At 43.3% G+C, this 9,259-nt stretch overlaps 1 pseudogene; it reads left to right on the top strand.

Annotated features, from left to right (window-relative positions):
* Positions 1-1,585: 1,585 nt before the first annotated feature.
* On the top strand, positions 1,586-2,269 carry LOC102816490 (annotated as a pseudogene).
* The last annotated feature ends 6,990 nt before the right edge of the window (positions 2,270-9,259 follow it).

Raw genomic sequence — 9,259 nt, 5'->3', positions numbered from 1 at the left:
CCCATATGATTTATTCCTACTATCCAATCCTTCTCAGGGTAAAAGGCAGGTCTGAAAACAAATTAGGTAGGTAGTTTAAAGAAACTGTTGTTGTTGTCAAGTGCCAGTGAGTCAGTTCTGACCCATAGCAACCCTGTATAGGGTTTCCAAGGAGTGGCAAGTAGGTTTGAACCATCAACCTTGCAACAGTCCAGTGCTTAACCAATAGTGCCATATACAGGGGTGGGGTGCTGTCTTATTTATATGATATGTCCAGAATAGGCAAATTCATAGAGACCAAGATTTATTAGTGGCCAGGCTCTGGTAGCATAGTGGTTATGATTCAGGCTGAGAACCGCAAGGTCAGCAGTTCAAAACTACCAGCTGTTCCACGGGAGAAAGATGAGGCTTTCTGCTCCTGTAAAGATTTGCAGCCTCAGAAACCTTGTACAGGGTCGCTATGAGTTGGAACCGACTCCACGGCCCATAACCACCACCACCACCACCACCACCAGGATATAAATGAAGCTCTCTGCTCCCACAAAGACAGAAAGCCTCAGAAACTCTATACAGGGTCGCTATAGTCAGAACCTACTCCACAGCACTTAAGAATAATAACCAGGGCAGGAGGGAGGTAGAAAGGGGAAGTGATCTCTTAGGAAGCATTGAATATCTGCTTCTGGTGATGGGAAATTTGGCAAAGCATACTGGTGATGTCTGTAGGTGATTAATGTAATCAGTGTCACTGAATTGTGTATATAAAAAATGTTAAACTGGCAAATGTCTTATGTATATATTTGCCACGATTTTTATAAAAAAGCAAGAAAAAGTGGTGCTATGGATTGAATTGTGTTCCCTTCAAAAAATATGTGTTGTAAATCCTACCTTCTACATCTGGTGGCACAGTGGTTAAGTCTTCAGCTATTAAATCAAAATGTTGACGATTCAAACCCACACAGCAGCTTTGTGGGAGAAAGACTTGGAGATCTGTTTCCATAATGACTGCTGTTGTTAAGTGCTGTCAGGTCAGTTCTGACTCAGCACAGCCAAGAAAACCCTATGGGTGGAGAGAAATTAATCATACAGACCAGAAGCAGAGGAACCTAGGACCATCAAGGGAGAAGAGAAAAAGTGGAATGTGAGAACTTGTCCAGAGAAGCAGCAATACCAGAGATGGAGGCAGAGATGGCGACATGGAGAGAGTGAGCAGCTGAGGATTCCAGATTCATGGGAAGACAGGGACTGAGAGCTGGAGGCCAGGAGGCAGACTTTCAGAATGTGCCCTTTGGTGGTATAAATTATTATATATGCTTGAGTGATTAAAAAAAAGAAAGAAAAAGAGCTAAAGTGAATAGAGAGAAATACTGTTAACTGATGGTACATAGAGGGGATTATAATCATTGTAATAAAACAAAGTATATGATTTGTTGAATGTAAAACTGATGATCAGCCCTGTAAACTTTCACTTAACTCACAATTAAAACTTTATTTTTAAAAAAACTATGGAGAGGGTCGTTCTGGAGCCTGAAAGCTAACATTACGTAGATCCAGGAGTCGAGGGAAAGGTCTCTGCAACCGTGCCGCTAGCCATCAGACCACAAAAGATATGACCACCATCAGCCCCTTGCACCCTTACTGGCCTAGGCACCTACAGCTGGACAACTTTGTGCCTAATGACCATCCCACCTGGCATCTCCTGGCTGGCCTGTTCTCTGCATCCGGGGTCTTAGTCATGACCACATGGCTGTTATCAGGTCGAGCTGCTGTTGTCCCACTGGGGACTTGGAGATGACTGACCTTGTGCTGGTTTGCAGTGTGCGGGTTCATTCACTTGGTGATTGAGGGGTGGTTTGCCCTGTACCATAAGGACCTCCTTGCAGACCAAGCCTTCTTATCCCAACTATGGAAAGAGTATTCCAAAAGTGACAGCCGATACATTCTGGGTGACAACTTCATAATATGCTTGGAAACCATCACGGCTTGGATGTGGGGACCACTCAGCCTATGAGTGGTGATTGCATTTCTCCGCCAGCAACCTTTCCACTTTGTCCTACAGCTTGTGATCTCTGTGGGCCAGATGTACGGGGATGTACTCTATTTCCTGTCAGAGCTCCGGGATGGGTTCCAGCATGGAGAGCTGGGTCACCCACTCTACTTCTGGTTTTACTTCGTCTTCATGAATGCCCTGTGGCTGGTGGTGCCTGGACTCATTATACTTGATTCTATAAAGCATCTCACTAATGCCCAGAGCACACTGGATGCCAAGACCTCAAAAATCAAAAGCAAGTAGAAGTAGTGAGTGGTGGGCTAGGCTTTGAACACTGGCAGATGAAGAACTAATCACCTGCTAGAAGAGTCAAACCTGCTCCCACAGGTTAGAGGAACAAATCTGCCCAACTCAGGATGATGGGTGAGCACAAAAAGAGCCAGAGAGAGGAAAAGTGGCTGTGGGGAGCTACTGCCAAAAACTGTTGGAACCAAGGGGTACAAGGAGACCTAGGAGGTCTATAATGGTGACAGTTTTTAAAATCAGGAAATAAAAGATCTTGACTCTTAAAAAAAAAAAACCTATGGACATAGTTCTACTGTGTCATAAGCTGGAGTCAACTGAACGGCAACTAAATATAGGATATAGTCAAGATCCCATCACCACAAGGTTCTTTCTGCTGTCTTTTCATAGCCACATTTGCCTCCCTCCTTGCTTATCTTCCCCTACCACCTGAACCTTGATGATCACCAGCTCTTCTCAGTTGCTATAATGTCATTTCAAGAATTTATATATCAATGGAAACATCCAATATGGGACCCTTGGGGTGACCTTTCCTCAGAGACTTAACTTCCTAGAGATCCATCCAACCTACAATGAGTAGGAATCATTCATTCCTTTTTATTGTGAGTAGTATTCCATTGCAACAATGGGTTCAAGACTAACAATGATTGTGAGGTTGGTGCAAGCCAGGGCAGTGTTTCATTTTATTGTACATAAGTTGCTGTGAGTCAAAACCAACTCAACAGCACCTGACAACACCAACAGTGTTCCATACTATAGATGTACCAAAGCTCATATAAACATTCAGAACAATGTGCATCATCTCCAGATTTGGGCTGCGTATGACTAAAGCTGCTAGGAATATTTGTGGATAAGTTTGATATGCATTTTTTAAAACTTTATTTATTGTGGTGAAAATGTACACAGCAATGTATATGCCAGTTCAACTATTTCTACATGTATAACTCAGTGACATTGATTACATTCTTCATGTTGTGCATTATTAATATCTTTTCCAAATCATTCCACCACTATTAGTAGAAACTCAATGCCCCCCTAAGTAAGAACTCCCCCCTTTCTTCTTCCCACCTGCCCCTGGTAACCACTAATAATCTTTGATTTCTATATATTTGTTAATTTTATACAAGTGATCGTATAGTATTTTTTCCTTTTGAAACTCAGCATAATGTCCTGGTGCGGCACTGTAAGTTAACAGCTGCTCCTTGGAAACACTCTACAGGGTCGCTGTGGGTCAGAACCAACTCAACGGCATTAAGCATCGACAAAAAACAAAATGTTTTCTAGTTTCATCAATCTCATGACAGGCATCAAGACTTCATTTCTCTTTATGTTGTTGTTGTTAAGTGCCATCGAGTCGATTCCGACCCATAGCGGCCCTGTATAGGGTTCCGAGGAGTAGCTGGTGAGCTTGAACCACCGACCTTGCAGTTCAAATGACTTTGCAGTCTGGCGCATTAACCCACAGTGCCACACGTGTTGTTGTTAGGTGCCATCAAATCCATTCTGATTCATAGCAACTCTATGTACAATAGAACAAAACACTGCCTGGTCCTGCGACATCCTCACAAATGTTGTCATATTTGAGCCCATTGTAGTTGCTACTGTGTCGATCCATGGCATTGAAGATCTTCCTCTTTTTCTCTGACCCTCTACTTTACCAAGCATGATGTCCTCCTCCAGGGACTGGTCCCTTCTGATAAAATGTCCAAAGTACATGAGACAAAGTCTCACCATCCTTGCTTCTAAAGAGCATTCTTGTTTTACATCTTTCAAGACAGATTTGTTTGTTTTTCTGGCAGTCCATGGTACTTTGAATATATTCCACCAAGACCACAAATTTAAATGCAATAATTCTTCTCAGGTCTTCCTTATTCATTGTCCAACTTTCACATGTATATAAGGTGATTGAAAATACCATGGCTTTGGTCAGGCACACCGTAGTTCTCTTTGTTCTTAACACTTTAAAGAAGTCTTTTGGAGCAGATTTACTCAAGTACTTTGATTTATTGTGGATGCAAACAAAATGAAATCCTTGGCATCTTTAATCTTTTCTCCATTTATCAGGAAGCTTTTATTTCTCTTTATAACTAAGTAATATTGCACTATGTGTATAGTCTGCATTTTATCAATGCATCCACTGACAGACGTTTTGGTTGTTTCCACATTTTAGCTATTGTAAAAAGTGTAGCAATGAAGATAATGCTTTTTTTTTTTTTTTTTAAACACTCAGGCATATATAATAATTTACATCACTAAAGGGCACATTCTGCAAGTCAGCCACCTGGCCGCCAGCTCTCAGTCCCTCTCTTCCTATGAATCTACAGTCCTCGGCTGCTCCCTCTCTCCATGTCCCTGTCTCTGCCTCCATCTCTGGTGTTGCTGCTTCTCTGGATAAGGTCTCACATTCCACTTGTGCTCTTCTCCCTTGATGATCCTAGGGTCCTTTGTTTCTGGACTGTAAGATTAACCACTCCCCTGTTTTTGTTACAAAACTTCTACCTTTACTATTGTGACAGTCGCTATAGTCATGATAACAATTAAGATACTGCATTTTAATGCATTTATTGTTGCTGTTAGGTGCCATCGAGTCAGTACCAACTCATATCGACACTATGCACAACAGAATGAAACACTGCGCAGTCCTGCACTAACCTCTTAATTGTTACTACATTTGAGCCCACTGCTGCTGCCACAGTACCAATCCATCTTGTTGGGGTCTTCCTCTTTTACACTGATGCTCCACTTTACCAAATATGATGTCCTTCTCCAGGGACAGGTCCCTCTGACAATATGTCTGAAGTATGAGAGACAAAGTCTGGCCATCGTAGCTTCTAAAGAGCATTCTGGCTGTACTTCTTCCAACACAGATTGGTTTGTTCTTTTGGCAGTCCATAGTACTTTTAATATTCTCCTCCACACCATAACTCAAATGCATCAGTCCTTCTACCATCTTCCTTATTCACTGTCCAACTTTCATATGAAATTATTGAAAACACCATGGCTTGGGTCTCGTGCATAGACAAAGAGGCAGTGGTTCAAACAGAACAAGGGAACACCAAATGGTTTCCAATTAGGAAATGTGTGAGACAGGATTGTATTCTTTCACCATACTTATTCAACCTGTATGCTAAGCAAATAATCTGAGAAGTTGGATTATCTGAAGAAAAACACGGCATCAGGATTGAAGGAAGACTCATTAACAATCTGTGGTATGCAGATGATGCAACCTTGCTTGCTGAAGGCAAAGAAGATGCAAATATTTACTGATGAAGATCAAAGACTACAGCCTTTGGTATGGGTTGCATCTCAATGTAAAGAAAACAAATCCTCACCACTTTACCAATAAACAATATCTATATAAATGAAGAAAAGTTTGAAGTTGTCCACGACTTCATTTTGCTCAGATCAACCATCAGCACTCATGGAAGCAGCAGTCAAGAAATTAAACGACATATTGCATTGGGCATATCTGCTGCACAAGACCTCTTTAAAGTGGTGAAGAGCAAAGATATCAGTTTGAGGACTAAGGTGCACCTGACCCAAGCCATGGTATTTTCAATAATCTCATATGCATGTGAAAGTTTTTAATGGTAGTTTTTCCAATAGCATTTCTTTCCTTTCCCACTTACAGGAAAGAAAAAATAGTAATAAAGACATAACATGAGGTTGACTGCCCTTGCCTCTCAGGTCTCCCAGAGGCTGGGTCCCGTCCACCTCCCTGGGCAGTCCCAGCACAGGGCACAAGCCAGAACTCCACACCCTTACCCACCCTCTGAAAAGGTCATCCCTAGCCCAACAAAGCCCCTTTAAGGCAGGATTCCAAGGAACAGCTCCTCTTCTCTCTCTTGGTTTTGGGGAACAGCCCTGCTGCCCCAATACTTACTGTTTGTGTGTACACAAGGAAAGGGGCCATTTATTAGGGGGGTTTTAGTGCAACATGGGCACTGCCCTCACAAGGCCAGTGGTGTTTAATTCGCCTCTGGAGGCCGGTGCTGGCAGGGGCAGGGCTGTGTCTGCACTCTCTCCTCTGCCAGTGGAAATTAAAGAGTCCCTCAGGGCCTCTCTGGCTCACAGGCAATCTCCACCAGGAGTAGGTCCAATCAAGCCACTTGCTAAAGAATTAGGAGGAGCAAGGAGCAGCCAGGCACAGTACCAACCAAAAGTAAGGGGGCCACAGGTCTTGTGGCTCACTGCTGCTGCCCCCTTTTTCCCCAACTCCCACCAGGATCAGCTCTCTGCCCAGTGACTGGCCCTCCATCTCTCCCTCAGCTGTTTCCACCATACATCACCCTATTTACAAACAAGCGTTTGGGCTCAGTAGAGATTTAACTTTGGAGCCAAACTGTGCCATTCTCTAATAGTATGAGTTCAGTCATTGTCCCTCTCTGAGCCTCAACTTTCTCCTCTGTAAAATGGGGGTAGTCTGACTAACTTATGGGGTGTGGGCAAGGATGCAGTGAAATGATGAAACTGCTTAACAATGTCAGTATCATTCCCTAGCCTTCACCTGGCAGCTCCTCTTACAGAATTGAACCTTACCCAACCCCAGGAAGCAGAGTTTGACTAAGTGTATGAATCATTCTGGTCTTCCCCATCTGGACCACAGCCCACTGTGCATCATAGGAACAATCTCCTGTCTATTTAGTGCTCTTTTGTCCCAGATACAACAGTAGAGACGAAAATTAAATTATGAGAAACCTCTGCTCTCACGAAGTTTGTGTGTTTTATCTCAGTCATTCCTCATATTGTCTCCAAAGAGGTAAATACTATTTGTGCCCACTTTATAGATCAGGAAACTGAGGCTCACATAGATTATATGATTTACCCAATGTTGCCCAGCTTAGTAAGTAAACTAGTATTCAAATCCATATTCCAGAACCTGTCTCTTTGTTGCTTCATTGTTTCAGTTCAGCTTCATAAGGTACCATTTTTGCCAATGGTGGGGTTCAGTCCCAAGGAACCCTGGTAATACAGTTAAATACTCAGTTGTTAACCAAGAGGTCAGTGTTTGGACTCTAGACCCAAAGAGGGAGAGCGACTGTGTGCTGAAGACCTGGGGGGCACGGGGGAAGGATTGCATGGAGGGGATTGTAACCATGGCAATGAGACGATATACGATAGAATGAATGTAAAACTAATGCTCTCCCATGTAAACGATCACATAATTCACAATAAATCATTTAAGGGAAAAAAAAAAAAAGAGGTCAGTGTTTGGAACTCACCAACCACTCCTTGGGAAAAAAGATGTGGCAGGCTGCCTCTATAAAGACTACAGCATTGAAAACCTTTGGGGGAAATTAAGACCCTTGTCCCCAGTCACTGAGTTGGTTGGGCACAGAGCTGAGTTGCTGTTGTTAAGTGCTGTCAACTCCGACTCATACTGACCCTGTAAAGACTTTCCAAGGAGCAGCTGGTGGGTGTGAGCTGCTGACCTTGTGGTTCCCAGTCCAGTGCTGATCCTACAATCCCACTGCAAGAGTCCCTGAGTGAACACTGGAGGTTATAAATCCATGAGGCTGTAGTGCTCTCATCTTACCATCTAAAGGACCAGCACTGAACATCCCTGGAGGATGCCAGTGGAGGAGTCACTGGCCAGGGTCCAGTACACAACAAGCAGGTCCTCAAACACTATTCATCTAAAGCAGGGGTGGGGAATATTTTTTCTGCCAAAATTTATAACATCATTCGCAGGCCATACAAAATTATCAACTTAAAATTAGCCTACGGGTTTCCAGTTTGGGCGGTGGCAGAGACAGAGCCAGGTAGGAAAGACTCTGTGGGGGAGGGATTGAAAACCCAGAGAAGCTTCATTCACAGAACAACACCAGAGCTCTGGATCTAGCATAAAGTGCAGATTGTCAGTTTCCCACATACGCAAGCAGAAAAATCACATATAAAGGAAAATACTGCAATTTAAGAACCACTTGAGACTGGACTCCCTCTGCGGCCACCCATCCAGGTGGAGTTCAGAGGGCAGAGCTACAGCCAGAAATGGCTACAGCCAAAAAAAAAGGGAACCAGCGCTAAAAGCAGCAGTGACATTTGCAAAAGGAGGTGTGGGGGGATTCTACACATTTTTTCCTCCTCTTCCCTGTGAGCCTTCTTTGCCCAGCCTGGACACCTTCAGGCAGGTGGGTGCGCACCCCCCCAAAAAAGTGCTGAGCCCACAGTTTTCCCACGGTACAAAGAGAAAGAGATTGGTGGTTGATTATGATGTCAGCCTGGGAGTCACAGCCCTAAAATTTACTTGTGCGGGACCCTTTACTCCAGTCTTTCTAACAAGGAAAAAGCAGGCCCATCAGGCCTGATAAACAAACAACATGAACAATCTGTAAAACGCCAACATAAAAAGATGTAATTATCTAGAGAATTATGCTGTGCACATGCAGATACCTACCTGACCTTCAGAGATAAAAATAATAGACAATCTTTCTCCCACTAACTTCTCAATATCTATCTGGGCACCTCGACGGTGGTAACAAGAGGAAAGGTCTGATCAAGCAGACACCCCCACCCGCTGCTGGAGATTTCTATGGTGCACACACACTGCTTGTGTAGCAAGGTGACTGGACAGTCAGCCACAGTTTTATTTTTGTTTCAAAGTGGTCGTTTTTGTCTCTGCTTTTATATTGTTTCGCTTTTGGTCCTTTTAATCACACATTTTTCCTGGAGGTGGAAGCTTTTTCTCCCTGAGTTACCCAAGAAGAGACAGCAATCATGGCCATGTAGCCAAGCTACATGCATACCCCACAATATTCCACCATTGAGACAAGAACCAATAACAGCTGCTAAGCATTACATGTGAAAAGGGAAGCCTATCTCCTGATCATATCCACCAGGAGACACTCAGTGAGCTTAATAACACAGCAACAAACAGTCATTTAAGTGCTAAAAACCCACAAAATTACTGGAAATGACAAACAAAACACAACAAAAGATCTCAAAACATGTCCAAAAACAGAAAAGAGTAACTAAGACAACTGAGCTGGA

The sequence above is a fragment of the Chrysochloris asiatica genome, unplaced genomic scaffold (genome assembly GCF_000296735.1).
Source record: "Chrysochloris asiatica unplaced genomic scaffold, ChrAsi1.0 scaffold00071, whole genome shotgun sequence".
In the NCBI taxonomy this organism is placed as follows: Eukaryota; Metazoa; Chordata; class Mammalia; order Afrosoricida; family Chrysochloridae; genus Chrysochloris; species Chrysochloris asiatica.
The sequence above is the reverse complement of the archived record's forward strand: the minus strand, read 5'-3'. Positions and strand labels throughout refer to the sequence as shown.